This window comes from Pyxicephalus adspersus, chromosome 7, assembly GCF_032062135.1.
Source record: "Pyxicephalus adspersus chromosome 7, UCB_Pads_2.0, whole genome shotgun sequence".
In the NCBI taxonomy this organism is placed as follows: domain Eukaryota; kingdom Metazoa; phylum Chordata; class Amphibia; order Anura; family Pyxicephalidae; genus Pyxicephalus; species Pyxicephalus adspersus.
In genome coordinates, this window is record NC_092864.1 from 47,627,485 (window position 1) to 47,643,751 (window position 16,267).

The 16,267-nt window shown below is 36.1% G+C and overlaps 1 long non-coding RNA gene across 1 annotated transcript in view; it reads left to right on the forward strand.

The window, feature by feature from the left end:
- Nucleotides 1-15,223, forward strand: part of LOC140334548 (uncharacterized) — a 52,570-nt gene extending 37,347 nt beyond the window's left edge. Inside the window, exon 3 of the long non-coding RNA XR_011921589.1 lies at nt 15,042-15,223. This is a non-coding gene — a long non-coding RNA (uncharacterized lncRNA). The remainder of the gene's footprint in view (nt 1-15,041) is intronic.
- The last annotated feature ends 1,044 nt before the right edge of the window (nt 15,224-16,267 follow it).

The window sequence follows — 16,267 nt, forward strand, 5'->3', positions numbered from 1 at the left end:
CACTAAATCACCCTTTTTTGCTTTCCTATTACAAATTCACCAGGGTTGATAATAAACTCCCATTGCCTGACCAGAGCCCTGCATAATTTACACTGGCACCACTACAAATATATGGGCAGCTGCAATAAAGGACTAATAGGATATGTTGGAAACTATTGCTGCAGGTCCTGTTTTGCTGGCAACAGTCTGTTCACAAGAAATGTGTATCTGCAGGCAAAGGCAAAAGGTGTGGTTTTCCTTTAACTACATAATAATAAAACTACCAAGTACATTCAGGTATCTGAATCAGGTATCAGGTATCTTGATAACTGCTCTTATAGGCACAAAGCACTATCACAAGGCAGAGCAAATTAAACAAGGCGTCTTCTCTTTGCTCCTGGAAGCTACAAAAAGTGTTCAGGAAGTAAAGGGAGGTATAGGCAGCTGATGGTCTATCATTACTTGTCAAAACACATGATCTTTAGGTTCAGGACAGTGGGTTAGGTAAGTTTTTAAAACAATATCTGTAACAACTGATATAGTCAACTATATCAACTTAATTCTATCAATTGTTTCTGTTAGCTTATCCCACTACAGATGTTTAGGATGTTGAATGTGAATTAAAATCCAGATGCAATATCAGATTTAACTTTTTTTATTATTCATAGTATTTTTAAATGTATAAACTATATTTTATACACTAAATCTTTACTGCGTTGTAGTTTGACATATCTTTTTTTTAAAGTAGTACAGCAGATGTCTGATCTCTTGCCATTGACATAATTGATATGACAGTCTTTTGTTAGAGAGGTAGGGTCAAGGGTTTCCATAACACAGCTAAAAGAGTTCGAACATCGGATCCAGTCCATTATCTGAGTGTCAGGTTTGATAGAGAACTATAAAGAGAATAGATAAACTGGAGCCATTTCATTACGAAAGCCAGCATGAGAACTGGGTCAATGTCAAGATATCCCAGTGTCAGTACAGCAAGCTAATAAAATTATCAAGAAATAATTTCATTTTGGAAGCAATGCTTGACCCTTAGGGCAAAGCCAGAGATATCAAACACAGTCAGCTTTTAACTGCCTGACTGCTGCAGAGTAAATTAGCGTTGAATAAACCAAAATGCATTCCGTTAGCATTGGATTCATCCAATTATTTTCCATGATATATGAAATTGTCTAAAAATTGTTTTTGCATTGTGGGCTTTCTCTATCTTTTGTACTGTCATATCTTTTGTTCTGTCATTCTCTTTTGTCGGGCATTTCAATCTTTCAGAAATTGATTATGAAAGTATTGATCCTCCGTCTGGGTCTACCTCAAAAGCCATCATGTATTTGGCAATGAGGTAGGCTACTCCAACTTTTTCCCGGTTTCATAACCCAAACTGTTCCACCAAAATGAGATAACTTACACGTCTTTTAACTAAAAAAAACACTATGAGGCAAATTTAAAATACACTTTTAGGGATCTCACTCTTACTTTTTGATTCTACATCCTAACATGCTGGGACATCTCAAGGTAAGCAGGAACACTCACCTTTGAATCCTGGACCAGATCCATCCCCAGCTAGATAAAAGTGTAACCTCTTGAGTCTTGGTGAGCTTTAATAAATTAGGCACATAATGGGAAGCTAAGATCTTGCCACTGCTCTCCACAAGCAGAAAAGACAACTCATTATACTCTACTAAATAGAAATAAAACATTTATTTTATTCTATTCTAATCTATTTAATTATTACTTTTCTATTACTTTTTGAGGACATTAGGTACATAAAAGTATACATTTTGCTTAATGGTGCATTGTAGTTAAACCTTAATACATTTTACCTATATTGACTTAGGATATGTAGCCTAATTTGATCTATTTTTCATCAACTATATTTTACTTTCACCAAGGTTTCCAGCATCCTTACCTTCTGAAGAGCCCTGTATTAAATTTAAAAAAATATATGAAAAGTGTGTTCTCTGGCCTCAGCATTATCTGAGCCTCCTATATTTTCGTGCGTGCACACTACAGAAACATGTGCCAAAAGGCTGCAGCATCTGGAGTAATAAGTAAAGTCCAAAATATATAACTGTAGTACATAAACTCTGTTAAAATACAGGTATATAAACTCTAAATAAGGTAGACCCTTTTCATCTAGCATACGTTTTGTCTTAAATGTTGCATTATGTTATATACCTATATGAGATATACCTCCTGAGGCCCATTAAGTGTGGACAGTATGGCAGTTTACTAACCTGAGAGGATTCACAGGTGGTGTGAACTTTCTAAGAATGGAGCAAATAGAATCCAAGTTGATTCCAGGCTGGCTCATTGGCTCTTTGTTTTTCTTGCAGATGAAAGGACAGCTTCTTTACATCATAAAATTCTTTTTGATTAATAAAGGGAAAAAATTGAAATGAACAGGTAAGACAAGGTGCCATTTTTGGAGGGGGTAGAAAGTCTACAGTTTAAGGCACATTGCTTGAAGGGGAAGCAAAAGTTCTGTTTCAACTTGTACATGTGTAGTTTGTAAAGAAAAACTGAATAAGAATGTAAAACATGCAGAGGATTATATAAAATGTAATTTGTATGGAAGCAGAATCTGTTTACTAGAATAAAAACAGAATATTAAGCCTGTCCTCAAACCAGGTCAACCAGGGTATCAGGTTTGGGTAGACTGACCTTTTAAAGGGCTTTTATACAGTATTATCTGAATATGTAGGATTTTGTAAAGAACTGTTAGGAAGAATGGATTCATAAACAGCAAGCAGGACAGAATTTGGAACAAGATGGAATTTAGATGTTTTATCACATGTATATAGGCAGGCAGTGTGGAGTCCAGAGGTAGTGCTGCTGACAGTAAGAACCCCCCTACCACCACCTTTTGCAATTCCTATTAATATTACAAAAATGTGTCTAGTCTATCTCCAGAGACCAGGTTATTGACCCACTGAGAGCAACTACCATACAGCACATGAAGGGTAAAGGCACCTACACACTTGTTTACACACCATGTGTTCCCTACTACTATATATACGTTAGTAGCCCATTGGTAATGATAATGAAAGACAATGATGGCTTAGCTGCTGACTTTTCTATTAGTATATCTGTTTAAGATACGCCTTATATTAAACAGATTAGGAATGTTCTATTACATGTTCATGCCTGCGGAATGAAAAGATTCATGTTAACTGTGTTGGATGCAGTGCAAAGTATCTGAATGGGGACATGCCCTACCCAGATGCTTTCCACTGTGCTCAGCAGGACAGCAAAGGCCTCCTAAATGACTATCAACACGAGCCATGTAGGTGGGATGAAGAACTGCTCAATTTATTTTCATGCCAAGAAGAAAAGATGAAACACAGTGGCTTAGAATTCTTGCCTTACAAGGCTGGAGTCTTAGGTTTGATTCTTTCCAAAACACTATCTGTATATTTGTTGACTTGTTAATATGTAATTCCCTTGAGTTTTATCCAGCTGCTCCAGTTTCCTTCAACAATCCAAAAACATTTTAGTAGCTTAACTGGCTTGCACCCAACATTGTTCCTACTGTCCAGCGTCTTTTGTAAAGGGCTGCAGAAATGTTGCTAAATGAAATGTGCTATCTCCGGCTAGAAAGGGGAACTGCAACAAATACACACAAATACATTTTATGAATAGTAAAGAGACTGCAAGAACACTGAAAATAGTTTTGTTCTTTGAGGAAGTTGGCCTCTTAAGGGCCATCAGACATCACACCAGCTATATCCTTTAAAGCAAAAAAAAACAGAAATTGATAATGCAACCACTTACCACATACTTCATGGTCATAGTTTATTCGCAGTGTATGCAATATGTTAAATGTTAACTTAAGCAGAAAATTCTACATAACACATTATGCTGACAAAAGCAGAAACAAAATCAAACACATGGAGACAAAAGCAAATAATTAAACACAACAATAAAACATGAAAAAGGATTAATGTCATAGTAATCAAACAATAAACCACAAGAAGAGCTGAGTAGTGTTTAACCAGGTGGACAGACAAAAGCATCAAATGAATGTTTAAAGCTGACAAATCAAAATTAGAGTGGGGTCAGTAAGGTTCAGGTTAATGCAAATTGTTCACTAAGAGGAGGGATTAATTATATTCAGCAATTTAATTATTTCATTAGGATTTTTCCAAAAGTATGCAAGTTCTGCTGACTTCTGTATTCAGTGTCCAAAACATGACACAGGATGTTGGACTTAAAGTGTTTAGCATCTCAAAGCAAAGATAGAACAGTCACATACAAATACGTATATAACATTAAACAGACAACTTCTTTTATGCAGTTCAAGAGGACAGGTCACAATAATGCAGCTTATACTTAACTTCTTTCCTAACTACTTAGTTGACTATCGAAAGCAAGGAGAAAAAGAACTTAATATAAATTGCAAATTTCAGTTTACACTGGGCTACTGTACCCAGTGTAGCACTGTTAGTGATTTGCCTTGCATGGCATAAATTGTTAGTTTACGTTTGTAGACATATGAGCAGCTTCATAGAATAGATGTGAAGGGGCCCAGTCACATAGCTAAATCTAAAAGAAATTAAAGGCAAGACCTCTCCACTGGGATCCTGGTTTTGCAACAATTGTCTTCTGCTGCACCTAAAAAAAGGCTCAATGCTCTCTATGATATCAAATTAGACCACAGTCTAGAACGATTACTATCATCTCCATATAGTTATGATTGGTTCATTTGCAAAATACATAAATATTTTCCTATGGAATACATGTTTACACATGGACAAAAATAGAAGGACTCTATTGGTATGAATAGTTTCAGTATTGCAAAAAGTTTAGGATTCCTAATATAACTTTCAAATATATACACAAATAGGTAATCCATGTTGAGGAACTAGTATGATTTAATGTAATTTAAATCCCAGCCTCATATTCATTACCCACCAGTAAATAACTTACCCACACTCCAGTGCTGCCCTCCTCATCCTTCTCCAACACCATCACAGTTACCTGTCCTCTTCTAATTTGAATGATACCCAATATCAATTCCAGTTGGGATTTAATTTGTGTGTTTCATGAAAATGTACAAATTAATATTATCTTACATAGGTAACAGCTCTCATACCTACGCCAGTTTAGTAAGTTGTGTAACAGATCTGAACAAGCAGTAAGGTTGGATCCTGCATCATAGCATGCATTTTACCACTTTGTGTTATGGCAAGACACCTGGTTAAAATGCAACATGGTGCACAAATTGGTAAAAGGCAACAAAACATTTGAGCAAAAACAAACCAATATTTATACAACTGCAAAATAAATCCAGCCTAAAAATGTCCATAAATTATAGGTAGATATTAGCACTGGCAGATGTAAAAGCTCTATTGTAAAGGCAGGGATTTTCTTTTCCCTACAAAAAAGTGAGAGATACTTTTACATTTGGACCGAGGAACTGTATCACCCAAACCAGAAATGTTGAGGTGGTGCAATAATGTGCAGAAGATACAACAGAATACTGGGATTTATGGTTCAACACTGATCTAAGGGCAGCCTAACCTTTTCCAACATTATAACAGATGAGTGAACACAAAAGCATTGTGATGAAATCCGGATTTATATTTCATAGGAATATAATTTGACAACTAACCCTTTCCTAACCTATGCAATTGTCATTCATTAACTCCAAGCATATTTTAGTTTATAAGCTACATATATCTCCTAGAGAACCACCTTGTCAGAGTTGTAAAGGAGTCACCCAATCAGGAGTTACACCTCATCTGTCACATTCTTCGTGTGCAATGGTATATATTGTTAATCCTGCAAATCCTTTCATCACACACATCCTGTTACAAACTGTAGGTCCATACTTGGTTACAATATAACAGTGTGATCATGCACCTTAGTGTAATCAGCTTCTTTCTCTCATTCTTGTTTTGGTAAGGTTGGAACATTCCCAGGGATAACTGACTTCAGCTGAGCTCTATGTCTGACCTCAGTGCTCATCCTGGCCTATCATGAATACGCAGACAGATAAGACAACACACTGAAACAAAAGCATTCAGAAACCTGGAATAATACTGTAAGGGTCAAGATTTTTTTTTACATAGGAAAGAGGTGCATGAGCTGTTTGTGCAGGAATAATGTAATTCACGAGAAAACTATGAAGGTCATCATAATATATGAAAGAATGGAAAATTATTCTATAGGAAAAATTAAAGCATTCAAGCTATGTATTATGTACTTGTGTGTATAGAGGAGAATGCAATTCACTGCATGTGACAGTGATGGATTTATCACACGGGGAATTCATAGCTTTGTATAAGTTATTATTATTAATATCCAGTATTTATATAGGGCCGACATATTATGCAGCACTTTACAAAGTCCATAGTCATGTCACTAGCAGTTCCTCAAAGGGGCTCACAATCTAATGTCTTTACCATAGTCTTATGTCAGTAACACAGGCTAAGGCAGGGGTGTCAAACTCAAATACACACAGGGACAAAGTTAAAAACTTAGACAAAGTCGCCGGCCAACCTTGAAATTTATTGAAAAAATTAAAGAAAATGTTTCCTTCTCATTATAAACCCTTTTCATATGGAAACAAAGAGGTTTTGCTTCACATTCAATCTGGAACAAACTTATAATAGAGAAAAATTTTATTTAAGAAAAAAATTCTATACCTCCTTCTCTATTTCTAGCCTTCTGAGTTAAATGTCAATGGTAACCTTTTTGCACAGGCTAACAATAATAATACCAATATTCTTCTATGAAAATCCAACCATTCAAGTCCATGTCTTGGAGTAGCAAGGAAAAGCACAACTGAGGGGGAGTGCTGGAAATGCCAGACGCGGTCAATGCGGAGCTAAATCTTATGAGTGGCTTTCCGCTGAAACTCCCTCTTCATTGAAATAGTGCCGCTACTAAAATTCCTGGCATCATTTGCGGGGCCACGCTAATGATGCCGGGGCCACGCAAAGGCAGAGAGGCTGCTGGTCTATAGACGTGAGTGATGCTGGGAATTGTAGTAGCGGCGCTATTTCAATGCAGCGGTGGGCCAGCTGCAGTTCATATTTAGGATTCCTTTGGGGGCCAAAAAGAGTTTGACACCCCCTGGTCTAAGGTCAATTTGGTGGGGAAGCCAATTAACCTAACTGCCTGGGACCTAGCGCTGCCAAGGCCAAAGTGCTAACCTCAGAGTCACCAAAATTACAACTCAAATGCCTACAGCTTATACAGGTCTTTGTTTTGCTTTAGGCATCTGTAAAGTAATTATATCTTATAGTTGTATCCTGCTGGGTTTTCTAAAAGGAAAACATAGCAAATGCACCTTTTTGGTTTGTCTCTTTCTGGTTAAAGCTTTGCATAAAACCATCTGTACACAAAAAGATTTCATTAGAAGAATTGCATATTGGCCTTACCCAATCAGTTGAGTTATTGAGCTTTATACACAAAAGATAAGACTAGTCTAGTAAACATGATAAGGAGCCAAAAAGCTTTATCTAGTGGCTGGAATTGTTAAATTGTTGGTCCTGTAAATATTTGTACAAAAATACTACACTTTTCATGAAACATTTATTTATGTTGATCTGTGCAACCATCCTATTTAAATAGTAAACAATGAAGTATTCCTAGACAGATTCATCTCCCTCTTTAAAAAAATAACTTTTAACTTTGCAGCTTGATTGCTGCTAGATCTATCTTTGAATAATAAAAGCTTCTGTGACACATGAGCTTCTCCATCATCACATGCTATACAGAAAGTGTAGAAACAATGACATTCCAAATAACAGGTTTACGTAAAATAAGTGAATCTGTGCTGGATCGCACTGTCCTGATATATAACACTCCAGTGACAGATGTCAGAGGAAAATATACAGGATGAACATACTGGAAAAACTCAGCAGGCCGGGGCTTGTCGAAGATCTGTGATGTTTTGGCTGCTAAAGTATATAGTTGGCTCTAAAGATGGGATATTTGTTCAGGAATTATGAAATGTACAGGAAATGCAGATGTGTAAACTATTAACAGGCACACACCTTTGGTAACAATCATAAACCTCAAAATGTTTGTCCTAAAGGCTGAGTAATCTTTTTTCATAGTTGAGGAATTGGTCACCTGCAGGTTCCTGTACACACCCAGCTATTAGTCACTGCTCTGTGCTTGTGATGACTCTACCTGAAAAGGTGCAGAGAAAGGAATGTCTAGACTTTTACTGATAGAACCCCTGAACACTAATAAATATATAACACGTAACTACTAATACATTGCCACTTTCCCTTTCCCATTACAGCTTTCCCTTTCTCTGTGTGTAAATACGACTTAAAACGCTAAAAATCTGGATCACCTTGCTAAGCATATGCTATTGCACTCTTTCTACATGTTTGTAAAATGGGGGAAACCCCCTCAAATAACTTTCATGTCTTCAGCAACCCCTGCTTTAATTTCTTTATCCACAACTCACAGTATTTTAGTGTGTTGGGAAGAATTCTTCTTAAACTACTTGTCAGTGCGAAGATTGTTTACCTTTACAAATAGCTAAAAAGGATAATTGGTGTCAGTAAAATGACATGAGAGGTCCAAATCTTTTCATTGCTCAAGGAATCATCATTCACCTCTGGAGGAAGCCTGGATGAGAAACACTGTGCTATTGTTATCCCAAATATATTGTGAGTATAAATTATAAACATCCTATATAACGTGTAACTGCACAGCCACAATACAAATGTCCAATAAATGGGTCATTGACTATCTCTGCTGGCATTTCCAATTCATTTGCAAATCTGCTAATGCCGTCATTTCAGTTTAATTCAATGCTAAACCACATAAAGATGTTTTTGTTCTCTATTATTTATTAAAAAATCAAATAATATATAGTAAATAGAAAAATGTGTGTTTTTATATGTTTACTCTCTTGTAGCACCAAATTTAATTTCCTTTACCGTAAAGACTCCTCATTTCTTTTGTTCTTGGAACAGAATTTCCTAACCTTTTTTTTAACACATAGGGTTCTAAAATAAAACAGGGAATCAGACATTCCCCCAAACATTCCCTTGTGGGAATCTTCTAGGTCTATGTGTTTCAATAGCAGTATTTGATTTCCACCAGAGCCCAAATATATAGAGCCCAAAATAACACTTGAAATAACTTTCAAGTTCAAGGAAACCACTGCTAAAATGTTTATATCTAAAGCTCATGAAAGTGTAAAATGAGTATGTTACAGGTCTATGAATGAATGGAATAATAAGGAATGGATTATACGTAGCTTATTTGACACCTATGGCTGATCTGTTAGACAATACTATTTTAATTACCAATATTGAAAAAAAACAGATAATGATGGCCCGTAAAAAAATAAAATAAAAAAATAAACTTCAATAGGTTCCCCCTTTCTAATAGTAGTCAATAAAGAACCCTAGGACACTGGTGGTCAGGGGTGAATACTTCTCACAATGGTTGTTAAAACAATTATTGACATGTGGTTGTTCATCTGGGAGGCATAAATTGCTCATTGTTCAAAGAACCACTAGAACAGTGCTGTCAAATTGCAGTCTTTGAGGGCCCGGATCTGCACACATTTTTAGTATTTCTATAACCTCAGCAAGTTTGGTATGGTGCGGGTTACAAAGAGATAGACTAATTTCAGATGTCTGGTAAACTGCAGCAGTTCACCACATGTTCAACTGGACTCCCAAATTTTCCTATCCAATTGGTAAGTGCTTGGGAACCATCTTGTGTATATTTTTGCATGTGGTTACATTCATGTTGCTATGGTTTGTGGCATGGTTCCTTGAAAACATGTAGCATATGAGTGCTCTTCTAATGCTCTTCTAACTGCTTCTAATAAATGGAAAAGGGATGTGTTCCAACCACAGGGCACAAAAATGTCTAATATATCTAATATACTGTAGCAGTGCCCAGGAGTGGCTAACTATGTGGTGTTAGACTGCAAAGAGGTCTCTGTTTATATGGAAATCCTGGCTTGTTTGTGAAGTGGAGTTAGACAGTTTTAGAAGAATCATAGTTAAGGCCAATTTACTTATTAGTTAATGTCAGACAAGCTAGAGGTCCATGTGTCCACTAATTAAAATATAAGCAACCTCTACCTTTGGTAAAATGGAATTTCAGTGAATTCATTTTTTTTAGTTATTTGGTAAAATAGGTTGCTCAAGACAAGACAAATTCTTGTTTGAATGAAGAATAACCACATGAAAAATTCTCAAAAAACACATATAAGGACAGGTAAGCTGCAACATATAATATATTCTGTCCCTTTGCAGAACCAGGGTCCCAAGTTCAAATCTCAGGCAGGAAACTAATTAGAGTTTAGCATTTTTAAACAAAGTTCATGCTGGACTGATACAATTGGCCCTGATATTTACTATGCCCTGCCAGACTGAAGAACCTGGTGACCCAAATGTTCTTTTATGCAGTTAAGCAATATAGTTCTTCCAGATTCCTGACTTTAGCTTGTCAATGGACCGCCAAGGACCAGAAGCGGACTGATGATATAATCTTCCTTAAAAAACATTTTATGATTTTAAATAATATAGAATAATATTTGTTTTATTATATATCTTGGTTCAATTTAAAACAGCTAAAATATTTTGACAAATACTATACCCAAAGTTTTAGAGCAATTAAAACATAATCCATATTTATTATAATGTTCTACATATCCCAATGTATGTAATAATTCAAATGAAAATATTGCTAATACTTATTACATTTGGGTTAAAATAAATAAAAAAAACCTAGACAATGCAGAACTGGACTATAATGTACTTCAGGATTATACATGCATTCAAAAATAAAATGCATAACCTTAATCCCAGCCATGGAAAAATGGGATCTTTTTGTTTTGTTTTCAAGCAATAGCAAGTTACAAGTTCTTCCACTTTTATGGACTTAGTTCAGAAACAGTCCCTTGTGCAAAGGAAACAACTGCTTCCTTATTCTTTATACAGATTTTTAACATGTTTTCATTCCTTATCTCGGATACACAGCATCCTCTATATATTTATTAATACTTTTATCTTTCCCTCAGACAAAACTTGGCTTTCAGACGGGTACAGAGGTCCCCTAACAATCCAACTTAGAATTCAAGTCCAGGCAAAGGACTAATAATTGGTGTGAACAAATAGATATCTCGCAGAATCATGTTGTAACAGGTCAAATAAAAAGCCCCTAACATTCAGAAGTTCAGTCAAGTTCATGTTGAAAGATAGACATGTCTGTGTTAGAATTTTTAGTTAAAGAGAGTCTTTTCTTTCTCTATGCATTGAAGTATAACGGTACCCTGATCATCAACTCCGTAAACTGTTTCCAATGCACTTTTCTTCCCCCCCCCTATAACATGCCACCCAAGACTTATCAGTAGAGATGGTCAATGAGATGTAGAAAAGTTGATGTTTATGCAAATAATATACAAATTTCAAGAACATTGCACTGATTTGAAACTAACTAATCAAATGCTATACATGAAGAGTTTGTTTATCTCAGTTTCATGCAAAGTTGGTACAATTTGAAATTTGCATGTGATTTGCCTAAAACTTGTATTTTCTGCATATCATTGACCATCTTTACTATCGACATTGTTGCTGATATGCAAATATAGACTTTTTTTAAAACTATGTAGCTTTTCCTTCTAACCACTATCCCTGATCTATAGCTGTAACTTCCAATGATTGGCTTGTGATAGCTGTATCACAGGAAGGTCAAAGAAATCCTGCTGGCTGCAAATGACATCTGGGCTACACCTTCCCTATACCAAGCAAGACGGTGGTGACCCTCTTCAAAATAAAATCAAAAGATATTGACCGCTTCCCTATTTGGGACAATGTGATTAGATTTTTAAAAAGGGACTGCCTAGGGAGTGCCTAATTTTCCAACAATACTCCAATGCACCAACACGCCACTAAAAAGTAGTTACGCACCATTACTTGGATCCCTTTGTCACATGTCAGTGCTTAGAATAAAAATCAGTATGCCAACCCTTTATTTAGTCTACATGTGTATTTAGTCCATTTTTTAAAGTTCATATTGTAGTATATTCCCTTAGTTATGTCACTACCCCTGGTAATATCCCTACCCATTTCTTTTCCTCCTTCTCTCAGTACCATAATGTTAGGCAGGGTAAATGAGTACATTCTGGTTCTGTGTCTTTTGACTTCAATACTGTTGGCCCTTGGTGCTTTGATCCTTGTGCTTGTAGGAAAAATACAGTTACTTCTAAATTAATGAAAAATATTGTGGATGCAGGCTTAATGTTAAAATTATGGAAAGGGATAGAGAGAACAGAGCCTTAGGATAGAACACCTGCTAGTCTCCTGGCACTGAAAGCTTATAAAGTTGGGCACTCATATACATGGCATGATCTGATATGACTGCCACACATACGTCATTCTATTTTTTTTATTCTGTCAGAAACAATTTACTTTTTATGTTGGTAAGACAAGGATTCCATACTGGGCCATTCTTTACAAGTCAAAGATGCTTTTCATAGCTGGAACAGTTCACTTTTTCTTTATATTTTTGCTTCAAATGTATCAGCAAAATGAAATGAGGCTGGAAGCATAAGTTCTGCACAGACATCTATTGTGTGCAAAGTCTAACTCCTCCGCAGCTTTTTAAATTGAAGATAATGGCCTTCATGGGGTTCTGAGTCTGGACTGTAGTAGGATAGAATGAAAGCTTTTATACAATTTACCATCTAAGAGAAAATGAAGAGGGAAATTCACTTAATCACTAATCTGCAGAACAAAGTAAACCATGTTCTAGTAGAAAGATATTATATTCTGATGGCACAGAAAAGAATGACTCATCTGCAGTTTGTCACATTAGGAAGGAACCTGACTCAGAAAATACAATGAGATGGAAATGAAATATCTGTGACTGCTAACTTAGAATATTATTAGTGTTATTATGTATATAGAATGAAGCAAAGGCAAAGCTAATCCATTATGAGTAGTGGAGGAGAATACCATCCAAAGGGACCCCTGAACCAGCTTCAAGTATAAAAAAAGGTATAATGGCAATATATAGAAGTGGTATTTATTGTCTTCAATCTTCCAATTGTTCCACTGATGCAATTTGTTTGAGGCAGCACTAAAGCAGAATCCTTGTGTAGCATTGCAATGCAGGAAACAAACCTTGCATAAAATAGCATTAAATAGAGATAAATGGGCTTGTTCAGCAAAAGGGTTAGAAAATGAAGCAAGGTGAATAAAGTCATCAACCTGCAGGTTGGAATCTCTTTGACAGCCATCCATTCTAAAGTCACATTTTCTGTTTGTATTGTTTAACCAAACAGGCCTAAAAATTACTAACTTAAATAAATAATATATGTAAATAATATCAAATTATCATTTGTTAAAAGTGTTTAGTACCTAAAACTAAGCAGTAAAAATGTAAAGTTATAATAACAAGAGGAACCTGAAGGTAATTAAAAGAGAGAGCAATGAGAATGTGCTGAACGCTGACAATGTGGTAGTTGCTAACAATGTCAAATACAAAATTAAAAATGACTTGTTTGCCTATTTATTACCTATTTAAAAACACAAGAATGATAATATAATTTATAGCAGATTACCTGTGCTTGTATGTGGCAGCTGCATTTTTCTCAGGCTAAGTATGTTTTATGCAAGTTCAGAAATATACAAATTATTCCAGACAGAATTTCATTGTCCCTGTAATTTCCTATGCAGAATTGAAACATCAGATAATGTGATCAGCCTCCTTAGCTATTTTCTGTGAACTACAAACAACTCTTATTTATGTAATAGTAAAAGGGGGGTTTTCATAGTTCAAAACAGATGTTCCGCGTAGGATGCTAACGCTGCTAAAAAGTCTTAAAAAACACATCTAAGGACAGGTAAGCTGCAATATATCTTATATTCTGTCCCTTTGCAGCAGCACTAGGGTCCCAGGTTCAAATCTCTGGCAGAAAACTAATTAGAGTTTAGCATTTTTAAACAAAGATCATGCTGGACTGATACAATTGGAAGGATCAATTATTATGATCACCCCAGATGCTGGACTATACACAATGGGTAATATATAGGCATACGATATGTAGTCTACAAAGAATTCTGTAAGAACAGACCATCAAAAAACAATGAAATGAGTTTTAGTTACTAAAAAATAAATGATTCCAAAGTACTACTTTGCTGCTAGCTGCGGGTTAATTTGATGCCGGAAGTCATGACTTTTCTATGATTTTCATGAATAATGTTAATAAAAAATTGATGACTATGTGCTGGTTCACTGGTAGTCTTTGGAAATGCCTGGCGGCCAGGTGTGGCTGTAACAGAACCGCATGTGCCTGTTGCCAGCACTACCTCTCCCACAACAGCACAACATCCACTATGTACTACTTAGGGCTATGTCTTTGCAAGTAGAGACAAACCACAAAAAATCTGGGTGTTGGCTCGCATCAGTCACAGGAGAGAATTTTTCCTTCAAGTCAACTACTTGTGTCATTCCTGAGCCCATCAGTTTTAACAAGTTTTACAGTGCTTACACTAAGTCCTCCTTGTGAAAAGCAGTTGTCTAAAGGAACATATCTGTGTACATTCTAAATCCTTGGTAAAACACAGGTATTCTCTATGGGTTAACTCTTCTTTTTCTCTTAATATAGTAATGTAGGGTTGCATTTACTAACATTTAGGTCTCCAGGTCTGCACACATCGGTAAGTATTGGTTATGACATCTTGCTGAAATATATTGGTGCAGAACTGTGTTGATTTGGCAAAGCTGCCCCTAGTACAGGAATATATGAGCATTTAAATTAAGGGGTTCATTATTGATATGCTTAGTTGAGGGGTTGAGCTAGGTTAGTGTTATGGTCAAGGATTAGGGGGTTTCTTTTAAAGCAAAACTCCAGTCAAACATTGAAGAACATGCATAGGAGATGCGTTACCTGTTGAAGAATTTATATTAATGTTCTCTAAGTTTTGATGTTAACCCAGCCTTGCCAGACAGCAGAAGCAGTTTGATAACAAGACATTTCTTTGCTGCAGTTAAAGCCCCTTAAAGGGCAAAAAATGGCATTTCAACTCCCTCTTACCCTTCTGTATCCCAAACAACAGATTTTTTTCTTACTTTTTGAAGCAAGATCCAAGAAGGTCCTAGTGCTGCAGAGTGCCCATGCCAGACAGTCCCTGACTTTCCCCTACTGATGATGTCTTGCCTTTTCTGGATGCTTACAAACCAACATATTTTACACATTTACAAGCTATTTTTGAAAGAATAAAATGAAAATGGTTTCCAATGTCACTCTAACATCGTTTTTTGTCTTCTGTATATTATTTTGATAATTGTATTTCATTGAACAATTTGTAATTGCTTTAACAATAAAAAGGAATTAGCCATATAAATGGGTGTACTTTTAAAGCAGTGAATCTGATATTCATCAAACATTTTATGGTGGGAAATCAATCACTGCCATTGAAAACACATGGACCCGGATGATTCCACACCTGTGAATGTGTGCTGAATGTCAAATTTACTTCTTTTTAAATAGCAACATTAAACAGAGTTATTACTTTGTTTTAAAGTAACTTACTTTCTATTTCTGTCTTTCTAACAGATGAACTTTGGGACATTAGGCATCATCTAGCCATTTCCTCCCCAATCTCCCTGCCCAGATCCCTTCTTTTTAATTTATTTGATTTAAGTTATTTTAATGACAAAGGTTCAGCATCACATATGGGGATTTCTTGGTGCAGTCTATATCCAAATGTAGCCTGCCTAGGAACACTCCCCCCGGACCGGCACCCACCTATTAAGACAATTGGATGTTTGTATAGCTTTTCCTATGAGCCATCCCTCTGCTTGTGTTAGGGCTTATGAATCTTGAATGGACTACTGAGCAACATGCTGTGATGTTTTCAAGACGATTTGTACAACACCCTAATGGTTCCACCTAACATCCAGAATCTACCCACATAGGCAAACTATAAGCTGATTAAAATTCAACTTTATCAACTGTTGCTCAGATGCACATAGGTAGTAGATTGTTATTGGAGCACTGACTTACTCAGGGTTATGAGACAACTGTCACAACTGTTCACTGAGAAGACTATCATCTTCCTATGAGGAGTTGATGCATTTTGTCCTGTTTTTGGGTTCAGTTACCCTTGTATTGTCCAAACTCACTGTTTTTTACCCCCATATTGCCTACGTATTTAAACACACAGCTGTTTCGAGGATCATTCTAATATAATTTACGTCCCTTGTAGGCCTGTGAAAGCATGCTGCTATATTCCGTATGTTTTGATATAGGGTACCACCAGTTGCTATAGAAGCCTGCAAT